The sequence below is a fragment of the Daphnia pulex genome, chromosome 6 (genome assembly GCF_021134715.1).
Source record: "Daphnia pulex isolate KAP4 chromosome 6, ASM2113471v1".
Lineage (NCBI taxonomy): Eukaryota > Metazoa > Arthropoda > Branchiopoda > Diplostraca > Daphniidae > Daphnia > Daphnia pulex.
The window spans coordinates 6130122-6144951 of NC_060022.1; the positions used below are offsets into that span (position 1 = coordinate 6130122).

Below are 14830 nucleotides of genomic sequence, written 5' to 3' on the forward strand. Positions count from 1 at the left end.
CCCTGTTTGCGGCTTCAAGGAAACTACTCAACATTGTCTGAACCCCCTTCAGCTTTTCATATTACGTTAAGGGGGGAAAAAAAGAAATCGACGGGGAATTCAATGGGTACAAAGACCAAGCCAAGTTGGCGTTCCTTAGCTGCTGTACGTATATATATATATACTGTACGGTACACTGCATAGTATAGAATCTAGCTGATATTATATTGCGCAATAACCACACTCTCATTCGAATGAGTTTCCTGGCATGACGTGATTTATGACATTTTCCGTGTCAGATTTAAAAGGAATCAACAATAAACGAAATTTAATGAAATGGAATGATACGGCTCATGGCGAAAACAAAAATCTTGCCGGTATATAGTTGCATGGGCGACTGAGCTTTTGATTTTCTTTTATTAGAATGTTGCCAAGCTTGCTCTAATAAATTCTTTCGTCTCGTTTGAAAACTACGACTGCTGAGCTGTTATTTAATTTCTTTTTTTTTTTTTATTTACATTTGTCTATTTCTTTTTTCTTCTTCTTTCTTTTTTGGTTTTTTTCTCCTTACTGATGGTGGCGGCCGACCGTCTGTAGCCGCGTGCAGCTCTCGCCCGTTGTTCTATTTCTAGATGCTGATTGCTGTTCAGATAAAAAAGTGTGTTTTGAGTACCGGTACCCCTGCGAGCCGAAACTCCTTCCTCCTTTTTCCTACTCCACATTTCGGTCTGAGTTAGTGACTTGCGGGCCGCATGCCTCGAATGACGAACGTTGACAATGTTTGATTGCTCACCGCCGTCTCCCACTCTAACTCTTTTCAGTTTTGATTCATTGCCAATCGGCAAAGCGCCGCTTATATTCGTGACTGAATTCGTCAACACTGAGTCCCTGTCCCGGTACTGTCACTCCTCCCATCCCTCGGCTTTTAAATGCGTTGCGTAATGCCTGCTGCTTAATGACTCACGGACGCGGTATGGAATGAAGGAACAGTTCCGCATCAGTTTGAGTCTGTATCTATTCGAATCATCCAATTGGATCGGGTTGCCATGCGTGACTCGTCGCCCTACCTATTTGGAAACGGTCAAAAGGTTCCGACTCTGTATAGTCTGTGTGTACTAACCGATTGGTTCCGTCGGATATATCAGTGTAGACGCGCAGCGCTCCGTGATGTGTGTTGCGCTGTTTTCTCTCTCTTATTTCCTCCGCCGCGATTACCGTGAAAGATGGCGTTGACATGCAAAGAACCCATTCATCGACCCAACGGTTTGCTGGGCTCTTTTGCTTCCCGGTTGCCTCCCCCGAGTCCCCCGTCTAAAAAGAAACCATTTTCGGGGTTGGCTCTCGTCGATCGTCGTTTGTTAGCCGAGAGAGAGAGGCGATTTCTGGTCATGTTAAGTTGTTAGAGACTTGTTTTTTTCTAAAACGAGAGGCTTGTTCCTTCGTTATTCAACATATTGCAACACGTAACATTAACAACTGCCATCCAACCGGGATGGCAGGCGCAGGTGTGTCGGCAAGAGTAATGGAATATAACTTTATTTTCATTTAGATTGACTTTTTTGTTTTTTATTTTCTTTTGTTCATTCTCAAGAAGAATGATTTGGCCGTAAGTAATTTTGCCGTGCATAGACGAGGAATGAAAGAGCCCCAACATTCACTTGTCCCCGTTTAACCCGCTGGGCTAAGAAAATAAATAACTGGCAGAATGGCCCGTCATGCCCTTTCGATTGACCGTATCATTACAATGAACCTTCGGTTTAACACGAATCCGCACGAATCCTTCGTCCGCATATCTTTCGACATATATAGACATGGCGAACATAGCTTTTAGCATGATGCTTTGAACTCTCTCCATTTTCGTGAGGAATCTTGCGCGTTCGGCCGTTCGCCAACTTGATTTATCGCGACAAAATTTATTGCTGTTCTTTGGATGTTTCCTATCACAGCAGATAGTTTAATCCGAAAAAGAATTTCCATGTAGTCTCGTCGCGCCGTTTTTCAACCGTCTAGTTGCTAGAGACATCTATCAATAAGAGCGTTCAGGAATTACTTCTTAGCCGTGATTCTCGATACCGTTAGATGGCGTTTAGTCCGACGTTTCGTCCAATTCTCAGCCACTTCCGAACGCACTGGACTTGTGTCACGATTCGTAAATAAACCCGTTTCAAATGTGAGCAGTGTGCATTTCCATTTCTTCTTTTTTTGACTTGATTTTCCCCTTCAGACTGCTCCTTTATAACAAAAAAATAAATACGCTTTATTGCGTATGCCAATTCAGCGATCGGACGGATTGAAACGCTTCGGTGCCGTCGGATATAGTTGGATAAAAATCGCTGTTTAAGAATTTTGAAAACGGACAGTTTCGTTTTGATACGGAAACGCGGCTGCCGAAATTGACGGGCGTTCATCCAGCCATTAAAACTGTGGACTGTGCAATAGTGACGAGCTTCGACAGCACATTATTCGCCATTTTACATCAATATCACAAACATTTTCTTTTGTGTTCGCCGAACCAATTTGACCCCGCGCATTTCGAAAAGCTTGGTGGGTCAATCAAATTGTTTGCAGCACCGACAACCCAAAAATTCTATCGATTTTGATCAAGGGTTGAAATATGCGTCTATTGTTTAGAAATTATTGTTACGATTATGATTATTGTTACGATGACCATCAAGAGAAGACCATTTGGCATTGGCAGCTGGATGGACTGTATACGGCGTGTGCTGTGTGTGTGTGTGTATGTATGCGCGCTGTGTCCGTCTTTTTATGTATATACGCCGCTACGCTCGAAGCCTCGTCGACTGGCTGGCCCGGCTTAGTCACTTTTGTTTTACGACTATTGTTGCAGTGTGTTGCGGGAGTGCGAGAAAGGCGAAGAAAAAGAAGCGGGTGTAGTTGTTATGGGATGAGGAGGACTAGGAAAGGAGAGAGAGAGAGAGACGGAGAGAATAGGAGGGGTCATTATCATCAATATCGTTATGGTAATTAGAGTTTTATAAATAGTCAACGCCAAAAAAGCCTGGAGCGTCACTGGGCTGTGCCATCAGTCGTTTGACTTGGCAGCCGAAATGAACATGGCGTCTCTCTCTCAGTCTCTCTCTCTCTGTGCTGCTGGAGAGTGCCGTGCGCCTTTTGCCTTTGCTTGCCGATTCAATCGATACGATACAACGGCTTGTTCTAGCTAACCGCCGCTCTGATTGACCAATGAAGCGCATTATACACTCTCTGACATGGCTCCAAACACGACACGGCGCTAGCCCGTTAGCTGCTCCTTCGATTGAGACGTTCGGCGTGGTCTGCTTGTGTAGTTGGACTGATTTGATCGAGACCAATCAGAAGGAGAGCCAGTAGAGTTTGGACACGGCACATCTCCGGCCGTCGGGATGTTCACTCTTCGCATCCATCGGCCGATGGCTTATCTGTTTCGTATATATCCATGCCTGATTGCCACCAGGGGAAGAGGAGGAAAAAGAGGAGGAAGGTTGTTGTTGATTTGATTGGTTGCTGTTCCGGGTGGTAGGCCTATTATACACTGGCGTCTATTTCCTTTGTTTTTGGCATTGTCCTGTATTTTTTACTTTCTATCGCATTATCCATTCGCATGCTGCGAACACACACACACACACACACACACAACCGGGACGTCTCTAGCAGACTAAAAGTTATATCAAGATGGATCTGCGAAGATTGCCCGGAGCACAACGGAGCGAGTGGTCATGCACGACTCTGTGAATCTTGAGTCGGCTCATCCGGCGGAATTTCAAATCACTCCATCTGGCCGGAATCGTCACGGTCTTATCGCTCTGTTTACATACCATGCTCCTCTTCTTTCCCACTATTTTCCAATATTTTTTTTTTTTTTTATTATTTATTTATTTATTTATTTTGTTGTTTTGTTGTTCTTTTCATCTTTTCTTCTTCTTGTTGTCATCAAAGCGCATTCTTATTTTTTTTAAACAGCCAAAACAAGACTATATCATCAGTACACACACACACAGTTCAACCAGGAGGGGAAAAATAAAACAAAGGCAATAATAGAACTTTTTAGAGAGTCGCATACTAAGTCCGTTTCGCCAAGGCGAGTCACGCGTGCTGTGTGTTTAAACTCAAAAAGTCCTCGACGTGTCTCCTGTCGCCGAGTGTCATCGAGTTATCTTATCGACGGCAGAAGTAGCACCATAAGAGAAATACCCTATGCGACAAGCCGAAAAATATTCAGGCCTATGTGCACTGACTTATCCTTCGGCTTTGGAATTGATTTTTATATTGTCGCTCTCATTATTAGAGCCCAGACCAATGCCAATAATCAATGTCTTCCATTTCTCTTTCTTCCACACATTTCGACTAACTAGGAAAGCTAGGAATACCGAGGAATACTCGCCAGCAATGTTATTTCAATTTTCAAATCAATTGATCCGATTTGAGAGAATGATTCAGTTAGACGAATTGCGCTCCCACTTTTCTCGGGAAGATGTCGACTAAAAACATTTCAAAACGAAACGATATTTACAGACACCGAAATTATGTACGAGTGTGTCGTGTTTGCTACTAAGCTACTACTACATCCAACAGCTGAAGCCGAACTTCTAGTTCCATTAAGCTCTTATCGGTGCTGAAAAAGTAAAGGAAAAAAAAAAGCTTTTTACTTCGTCGTTTAAAATACGGGAACCGCCGTGTTTGAATGACGATGACCGCACGACGGACCACTTAACCAAGCCGGAAAGAGTATATAGGTTATATAGGCGGCAGCGGGTAAAAGAGAGAGAGAGAGGATGAATAGGTTTTTATTATTTTTGTCCTTTTTTTTTTAGAATGTTACACAGAGAGTTACTGTGTGTATATAGGCAGTTTCTGCATTGATTCATCGATTTTCTCCTATACGTGGGGTGGGTGGGGTGGAGGTCTCTCACACAGAATGTATACTGTATGTGTGTAGTAGTAGTCGCAGCGAGAAGAGGCCTCCAGAAGCACTATGGGTATTATTGAAAGAGCCAGAGAGAAAGAAACGAGTAAGTGACTCAAAGAGAGTATAAGGACGGAGAGAAAAAAGAAAAGGGGGAAAAGAGGAAAATAGGCCGAGATACGGAAGATGTGACACGATTCTTATCGATTGCCGCTTGATGTGTTTCCCTTCTATATCCTCACGGCAATAGAAGGAAGGAAGAAGAAAAAAAAATAAAAAAGGTCGATCCTGTATAGTTCTCGAATTGCTGCCGATGGGTGGCAACTGGCAACGGTAACATGTACGCGAATGGACATGAGCAATGGACCCCAGCGAAATACGAGCGAGTTGAATCAAACAGGCAGACAAAGTTGCGTCGCGTGCCGCGTTCGGTTGACGATTCGCCATTTGGGAGGTGTGTGTGGTACGTGCGCGGTTGGTTCTGTGTCCGCGGTTTCCTAGCGGTGGACACGCTGCGGTTTCTTTTCCCCACGAATCGTCCATGATGACCAAAAAATGGCCAAAAAGTAGACAACGGAGGAGGAGAAAGAGAGGTGAAACTAGTCGTTTTGAGCCGAAAGAAATACGACTATTGCGCCCATCTAAATGAGCCATCGGGGTCGTTATGGCAACTTCCCAGTGTTCTCCCAACCCCTAACTGGATATATATGTACTATAGCTGGGGCGCACTTCGACCTCTGCCGTGTTCCTTTTCTCTTTTTGGACTCACGACGGTGCTTGACTAAATCAGCTCGCCAATCGAGTGTGGGAGTTTGGATTTTTGGGGCTTGTTTTATTTGACAGTGTTCCTCCTTCACTTCAAGCCATACACAATATAAGCTTATACGGCCGGCAATGGCGGAACGAATTCTCGTGTAAAAAAAAAAGAAGGGCGGAGGAGGGAGACTCTGATGCAATATAACCTTTAGTCTCGGAGAATCACCTAGTGCAACACTAGAGAGAGAACGCCGACAACCATTGACCCCGTCTAATGCCAGAAATGCGTACGCCACTCTATAACCTACACCTCAACGGCGAGCGCGGGGTTATTCCACATTTTTCAAATGATCTCCATAAAGCGCCATAAATCAAACCATTTAAGCGCGAGCCATTAAATTGTTGGTTATTGCGCGCGAGTACGGCAAAACGCGGCGAATTTTCCGAGATAATATTTTTCTGAGCGGAAGGAAAAAGCTGCATTCAGATTAACATTGGAGCCCAGTTTGATGCGGAAACTATAGGGGGTGCCCCGGGTGCGCATCGCTCTTTTTATTGTTGGCATCCCCTCGCCTGGGTACGTCATCCATATAATTTTGTGATACAATGTTAAGCCAATTGAAAGAAAAAGAGCGTGTAAAAAAAAAATAAATAAAAAAGGAAAAGTCGATTTAGCCGGTCCGACGTTCGATCACAATTGCACAAAAACTGTACAGCGGAAATGAAGACGCGATCTGTCAAATGTCTTCTACGAAAAGCGGCGAAAACAGCGCGTTTCGCAGGAGCTGCTATCGCTTTCCATTCGATTGATGCCTCCCAAAAAGTAGAATGCCAAGTAGCTGCTGGACGAATGTTGTCGCTGCTGAAGGGCGAACGGGAGTAACGAAGGGGAAAGAGACCTCGGTGTATCGTCTGTTATCCAAGATGGTGCTGAATTACAGAATATATAGCTAGCTACTGCTCTACCAGTAACCAGAATTGTTCTTGTTTTTGTTCTCCCTTCGTCGTCGTCTTTCTCCCTTATACCCACGTCTTTTGCTTCGGGGTCGCTGGTGATGCTGCCGCTGCTGGACGAAAACCCTTCTATATACTTTTTGGCAAGGGCTGGCAAGATTCCCCCGCCCGTGTCCCCCATTTGTTGGCCCGCGTCCATCATCCGCCTATGCGCCTATATACAGTCAGCGTTGTGTTGGGTCCGTGGATGTTTTGGAAGCGGCAGCACCAACTTGATTTTTTTTCCGCCCGTTTTTTTTTGTATTTTTTTGTATTTTCGTGTGTGTGTGTATATGTTTGGTTTTTGGTTGTTGTCTTCTTCCTCCTCTGTTTCTGTTTGTTGTTCGTCTGCCTTATAGAGAGAGAGAGAGTATGCTTGTCCCCCACCCATTCCCCCTTCCGCGTCTGGTTGTCATGGGGCTCCTCCTCTCGATGCCCAAATCAATCTTCCGTTTGTATTGTATTGTCTGATGTTGTCGAGCTGGCCGAGATGGCCGAGATGGCCGAGCTGCTGTGTTGCTGTGGTGATGAGGTTATATACTCTATCCTTTCAAGATTTTTTTTTGTTGTGTGTGTGTGTGCTGAACCTCCCGTGTCTTTATCCCGAATTCTTTTACTTCTTTCTATCGTCTTGTGTGATGTGTGGGATTTTGTTTTCTTCTTCTTCTTGTGTGTAATTTTTTTTATTTCTTTTATTTTGTAGATGTCGTTTGTCCGTTCTCTCTTTCACATCCACCTCACACTTTTATCCTTCGGGTTCCTTTTATCCGGGCTCTTTGTTCCGGACGTTCCTTCCGGTCTTTCTTCTCTTTCTCCGTTCCGTCTCTTTTGGCGTCCTTTTGGTGCCCTCTACGGCTTAGCTTTGAGAAAGTCAGAGAAAAGAGAATGGGACATCCGAGTTACCATAAGGTGGGCCCCCTCCCATCTTCATCATCATCCTCTTGTTTGTAGTCGGAGGTAACAGGAGGAGGACAGTCCGGAAGGTTATTTTGGTATTTTATTTTCGTAAATCTCGCCCATCAAGTCACTTTGATGGCGGTACCGCTGATTCGGTTGCTGACCATTCGATCAGCCGAGAAACTCTCAATTACAGTTGTCCAGGTTTAGATCCAATGCAGAGGATGTTGCTGCTCCCTGAATCCCTGGGCCCATCAAACGCTCTTGAATGATACATTAACGAGTTCAACTTGCTGGTCACGAGGGGACCCTTTGTTAGCGCAGCAAGACCTATTCTCACCACCAACTTTTCGTGCCCTTTTTCCCTTTTATTTCTAGAGGCTTTTGTGTTTCGCTTGATTATTGACAATAGTCGCCCTACTATCTATTCTATATACCCCGTTGTTGTTTTTTTTGTTTTTTATTATTTCTCGGTAGCCCCACACAGCCGAAAAGCCACAACATCAGCCATAGTCTAACGAAGGGAAAAAGGCCAAACTTACTTTTTCCGTGTGTGCTGGCGTCGCCCTTTCTTTCTCTCACTTTCCCACCATCCCCATCTCCCTAGTGTGGCCATATTGTCTCCTCTTTCACTTTTGCTATACATATGCGGTCGCTGCCAACAACGTTGCTTAAGTTTGACATATCCCCGACAGGCTCGATAGGTGCCCCCACGAAAACTTGTAACCTTTTTTTTATTTTCCCCTCTTTCTCTTATCTTCAATGTACAGTATACCACCCTGTGTATGTTGCGTATATATATGCATTTTACATGTTATTGGGTACCGTATATAACACGACCGAGACGACACGACGTCAAGCTTTTCTTTTGACGAATATAGTGCACCTTATGCGAGCTGATCATTCATCGATCTTATTAAAGCCAGAGCGACACGATGCAGGTGTGTAATATACACGACTGGTGGATGGCATGTGCCAGTCCAACTTGCGTCCAACGTCTCCATCAGCCAGCTGTCAAAAAGCAGAAGAATGTTGTCTTGTTGTCGCTCTCGTCGAATGAAAGTACGATATCGTGATGGAGGTGAGGAGGCCGACGCCATCAGACACTCTCGCAGCAACTCTATGTCGTGTGCATCTCATCCACGGCTGAACAAATACGAAACTAACAACACTTCTTTTTATTATTATTATTCCTTCTCTCTCCAACGAATCAAATGTCGAATGAGCACGCGTCGCTTGTTTATGAGGGTCCTGTCACTGTTCATCGGCGAGGGAACTTGTTTCACGCCAATTGATGCAATTCACGAGTAGTATATACCGCCTGCCAGCGACGGGCGGATGAGGGGGGAATGTCTTGCATAATTATAATGTAGCCGACGGATGAAAAATCCGAAGAAGGGAGCGAGTTGCACAATGAGGACTAGCTACAGGCTCGTGCGAAGCTGCGCACCGAGAAAATCTGTGAAATAATTCAAGTTCCAAGAAAATGGAGAACACGCACTATATAGGACGTCAAGGAAAAGAATCGCCTGTACTCATCACCCTATATGTGTGTCTCGCCTTCGTTATATTGTCTCTTTCATTTGAAGAGATTCAACTTCCAACAAATCACGCGGGATTTGTACGGGGGAGAGATGCGGTGTCTTAATATACTAGCTACTGGCCCGCCAGCCAGCTTTCTGGAACATGGGCACAACAGCCCGATCCTAATGAGATGCTGGCTTTTATATCTAAGCCAGCACTATAGAGAGAGAGAGAGGACAGAGCCAACCGTTGCCGACATAGGGAATTGTGTATTATCTATTGCGTCCGTCATTAGCCGTCTGAATGAAGAAACCGGTATCAGTTCTCTTCTCCTATTCACTCGTCGCTTTGGCAGCAGCCTACACGTCCTTTTTGCTTATATATATACTGGTGGTGCTGCTGCTCGCTATCGAAAACCGCACAAGTCTTTTCTCCCCCTCGATTGCTTGGAGGGATACGCAGCAGACAACACCGATTGCTTATTGCTGTAGCCGAGCCAATTGGGAACGAGGCTGGCTGTCATCATCTTTGTCGCTGGCGCAAGTTCTTCTTTCATCCGATCACACCGAGTTCCTTTTCTTGGGCGAAGCCATTAAGTCACTCGTACTCTCTACATAGCTCGCAGCGGAGACTCTCAGCCTATATAGATACTACGGAACACCTCGGAAGAAGATTGCGTATTTATCGAAGCCATAACATGCGAGATTTGGGCGGCGGCCGGAGAGAGAGAGTGAGAGAGGGAGACACTGTCAAACAGACTCGAAGAAAAGTTTATTTCGGGATGAAAGTCCACTAGCAGCGTGAAATACATTGTATTTCAATTGGATGTTTGTTTATTCACCATTGGTGTGTGCACCACTATTATTGACTTTATTTTCTTCCGTCCAAAAATAATGTTGACCAAAGACCCCACGTGTTGTAGCGCCGAGCTAACATCAACTTCATTTCGGCTTTGGTTTTCCTACTTTGCAGTCATCGTTCCATGTAAAAGAACATGCTTTGTTCGTAGAACTCCTGCAGCTCTCCCTGCGTAGGTCTTAAAAAATAAATAAATATTTAGTCCCAATACGCTGCCAATCTATAAAAAAAATTACAATAATGTTATTTAAATTTAGAACCCCCATTGTGAGTGTGATTTTTTCTGGTATTAAGGGAGATGAGAAGAGCTATAAAACAAAATTGACAAACTAAGAACTGACAGAGCTTTGTCTCTCTATACAGTTTGACATGAATTTAAGTGAACTTTCGTCCCCAGTTAACCGACGTTGGGGTGTTTCAAGGATTCCAATTCTCAATCAAGTTCTCTGAATGTCCTTTGAAGTGATACGGTTGTCCCTTTTCAATCGAGTGAATAGCAAAGCACACGTCAATCGGAGTCTCAGAATAGCCAATAAAGAAAAGCCAAATTAAAAGGTCCGTTGGCCTCTGAGAATTTGTCGTCTGAATGACGATGCTACTAAATTAACGACGCCAACAAGACATCAAACGCATTAGCGATTTAACACGTTCGAATATCAGAAAATCTCTTTGGGGTTCGTTCCTATTTTATTTAATCAGCCAGATCCAATGTTTCAATAATAGAACGACTTTCTTCTGCATTCGGCTAGAAAACCAGAACGAGACACCAAAACAAAACAAGACGAGTTTAACAGCGTTAGACGGCGACAGCAGCAGAACCTTCTTGCGAGAATCAAATTACAGGAGTTGAGCCCCCCAAAAAAGAGGGAGTGCCAAAGCGCTCTTTTCATCTTTCATGTGCCCATAGATTATCCAGCTCAACGGTATCTTTTTTCGCACGCACACACGTATTATATCCGCCACACATGGGCGAGCCTAAACTCACGCCAATGTATATCAATATTTCTATATACACATCTAGTGGAATACAATCAACACAGAAAGTCGCTTGCATGAACGCTGCCCTGTGAAAAAATGCATACTGTTTTGCCATTCTTTATTAACAATAGAATGAGCAGAATGAATCCCTTCTCCCGATCTAGTGTTTCCTGAAGAGGAATAACCGAGTTATATAGTATATCTCTATACTGTCTAGGTACTGTAGCGAGCAATGGAAGCATTGGGGCATAATGATACGTGGGAGTCGCAAGTCGGTTGGCGTTTGCTGCTCTCCCGAAACATATACACTGTATAGCACTATATATATAGGCTGTGGGCATCATCTGCTGGTATAGGCATCAGACACAGGTTCGCATCGCCAGTACCCAAAAGAAAAAAATAATAATAATAATAAAAACAAAAACAAAATGAACCAGAAAATCAGATGCCGAAAGCCATAGAAAAGATAAACAGGCCCCCAACCCTCCCAGAAAAAAAAATGAAAAGAGAGATAGATTGGTAGATACATACTGAGTGCGTGTATATACTACTGCATCCGTACGTTTTCTTACTGAATATTCAACAATACCATCGAAACACATCAGTAACTCGGCGACCGCCCATCCAGCAGACTCGGGCGGCAAAATCAAGAGAGAGAGAAAGGGACGGAGCCAACAACAGTAACAGCAAGAAGAAGAAGAAGAAAAAAAAGGAGAAATCGAAAGTCTCAGCCGAGATAAAAGGAAATCAAAGAAACGAACGAAATGTGCTTTAAGACGAGAGTATCCACGGAAGTAACATATAAAAAAACCAACAACAAATGAACGATCAATATTGTGTGTGTAATCCGATGACTAGCTTTGCAGATCGATCGGCCGGGGTTATTGTGGCGACGTAATCCTATCACTAAAATAAATGAGATACGATCGTCATTGAATTGGGAAGAAAACAACAATAAGAACCCCCCCTCCCAAGAAAAGAAAAAAAAAGCCTTGCGTTTTTTGTGTATGTCAAAGACCTTTTGAAGTGACACAGGGCCTCTCATTTATTCAGAGATTCTCTTAACCGTTGAATGCAGGTTGAATGAAGGAATAAGTAGAGCTAAAGCTTAAGTCTCTCTCAATAGCGGAAGCAGACTATGTCTTTGTACACGAGAAATCTCTTTTTGGCGCTATACGATATACTGTTTCGATTGATATGTGTATTGAAAAAGATGATTGGAAAGTCCGAATAAGGGAATGGAAAAAACGGGTCTTAACGCAAATTGAAAGGGCAAAATAGAATGTGTTGTGTAGAGGTATTGTGATCTGTTCATTTTGTTACGACATTTGGATGGTTGGGCATCCTTTGTCTCACTAATGTCATCACTTTCTTCCTGTGTTCTCTTTTACTTTCTCCCCCGAGCTGAAAAGGAGTTGGTCTCTCTCATCCTCCTCTTGTGACTATAGGTCGGGAACAGCAAGGGTCGCCAAGATCTCCTGAACCTGGCGAGTGAAAAAAAAAGAGGCAACAAAAGCGAACCAACCGTTATGATATGTACGCGCAATTCTGCCTCCTCTTCTTTCCTATGGGCTCGCTCCCGTTTAATGGTTGACAATACGGGCTCTCTGACTTCCTCTGCCATTCAAAGTCAAAAGCGCCGTCCGATGACAAGCCTTCACGGCCCAGATTCTCTTTTTTTTTCTCCTTGTGCCAATAAAAACTGGTGCGCATGTTCATTGCATCCATAACAACCACTGATAAATAATAATAGTCGACGGAGGATGGTCTTGGCCATGTTAACGATCTTGCTCTCCTTCTCCCTCCTCCCCATATTATACGTATACATATATACACGGGGGTGATACCGTGATAGCATACATAACCTATACTGCTCTAGTACTGGTGGCACAGCTAAAAGAAAGAAGGCAATCTCTGATGATCGCCAGTCTGGAAACTGGAACGAGAACAGAACAATGCTGAAAAAATAAATTTGAAACAAAAGGGGTAAACGCACAACTCACTAAGTCGGAAAAGGCAGCAAATGAGTGTGTCGTTGCGTCGACTACAAGAGTTGGTTCTGCTCTTGTTCGGATGGGTGCAGATGATATCAGGGCAGCACCCCCCACAGATCGCTCGTGTTTTTGTGCTGTACGAAATGGTGTATCGGAAGTAGGCCATCGAGTCAACTCATCGTTTTATTCAATGCAGGATCGAATTTCCCTTTTGATTTGATTTTTTTTATTTTTATTTTATTTTTTTTCTCGTTTGTTGTTTCTTTTGCCATTTCGCTTCTGTTTACTTGTTTTTTGAGTTTGATAGACGATGGAGACGAAAGTCGAATGAACGATGTGTCGAGTGCGCGCGACTTGGTCGACTTGTCTTGACGGCATTCTTCGATCACGTCCACCGGCACGGTGACAGCAGATCGAAGAAATCGATCAATCGCTACAATTTTATCAAATTCGACAATTCAGGCGCCGGCAGTGGCTTCGAAAAATCGATTAGCTGATGATGTCGGACTTTAGATTCTTTTGTGGTTTTTCGACGGTTTGGGCTGATTTGAATCGCGCGCGCGTCGGTTGAATCTTTTCCCACTGCGCCCCCCTCACCCCCTTCTCCCCTCACTCTCTCTGCGTGCTCCACTTGACTGTTTCTTTTCGTTTCTTTCCAAGAAAAGAAAAACGCGTGAGATGGAGAGAGGCAGATATATACGGGAGAAAAGGAGAGAAAGAGGGACGAAGACGAGCGAGAGCAGAAACAAAAAGAAAACAGAATGTGACAATAAAACGACATCAATGACAAAGGGCGTTCTAACTGCATTCCAACGAAATTCAGAACGAATTCCTTGGAAGCAAAAGTAAATTTCTTGTGTCTTATTAGCTGTGTGCTTGCTGTGTTACGTAAGAGCTCTATACACACACACATATGTAGTAGGTACCGGTGTGTGTGTGTGTGTATAGAGGATACCACATATGTTTGTTTGTACAGAGTATTGTTGTTGTTGTTTCATTCTTTGTTGGAGTCGGATAAATGAATGACTCAATGCGGGGGAGCCGGTTGCATTATCTCGACGTGACTGAACTGGCACAAGAAGAGCAGCGAGAATGATGCAAACCGGAACCATCTGCGAATTCTCTCTTATTTGTAGTAAATAAAACATACGCGCAGAAGAAGACGAGGCTTTGGTCGCTTGCTGGGCTTCTGCTGGTGGTGTTCTGTTTGTTATCGCGGCGACAAACCGGCCCACCAAAAAGACATCCGTGAAACACCACAGATATATATTTGTTGTTCGTTTGGCCAAGGACTCCTATTTTGTGTCCCTGACTGGTCCCTGACTGGTCCAGGAGGGGTTTTTTGGTCCGTTGCAATTGCCAAGATCAACAAAAACATCATCACCTCGTTGACAATTTTATTGCTGAGATCTGTTCGTCGTTTTAGGGGGTTTTCACCTGACTGGGCTTTTTTTATAACTTCGTCAGTTTTGGTTGCCATTCACGTAAGCCAGCCGTCCTTCATTGAGATCGATAAACTCGTTAAATATTGGGATTTCCCACTCACCCACGTCAGAAATAAGATGCAAATGTTTCAATTTAAGTGGTTGGAAAGCACGAAGGCGACGATGACATCGTTAGTCCCGGTGAAATGGGTCTCGGGTGCTGTTACGTCCCCCCACCCCGTCCCGCTCGTCGCTCATTCGATTCATTAGCGAATTCCCGTGAGAACGAAACAGTAAGTCCGCAAACGTATTGGGCGACAGAATCAAGGAAACAGGAGTCGCGGGCACATCGGAGACCAATTATCTTAATGGAGTCGCAGATGAATGAAAAAGAGATGGGCCTCTAATAAGAAACGGAACTAAATATTGACTCGAATGAGCGCGGCCGCTCGACTGAAAGACACGGGCCGTGAACTAATCCCCCTTCAAACGCTCCCATTTTTAATAAAGTTTGTAGGGATCAA

At 44.1% G+C, this 14830-nt stretch overlaps 1 protein-coding gene across 4 annotated transcripts in view; it reads left to right on the forward strand.

Moving 5' to 3' along the window:
- The window catches only part of LOC124195638 (inactive tyrosine-protein kinase transmembrane receptor ROR1-like), a 169768-nt gene that overhangs the window by 16331 nt on the left and 138607 nt on the right, over positions 1-14830 (forward strand). The gene's annotated exons all lie outside the window — the stretch shown is intronic.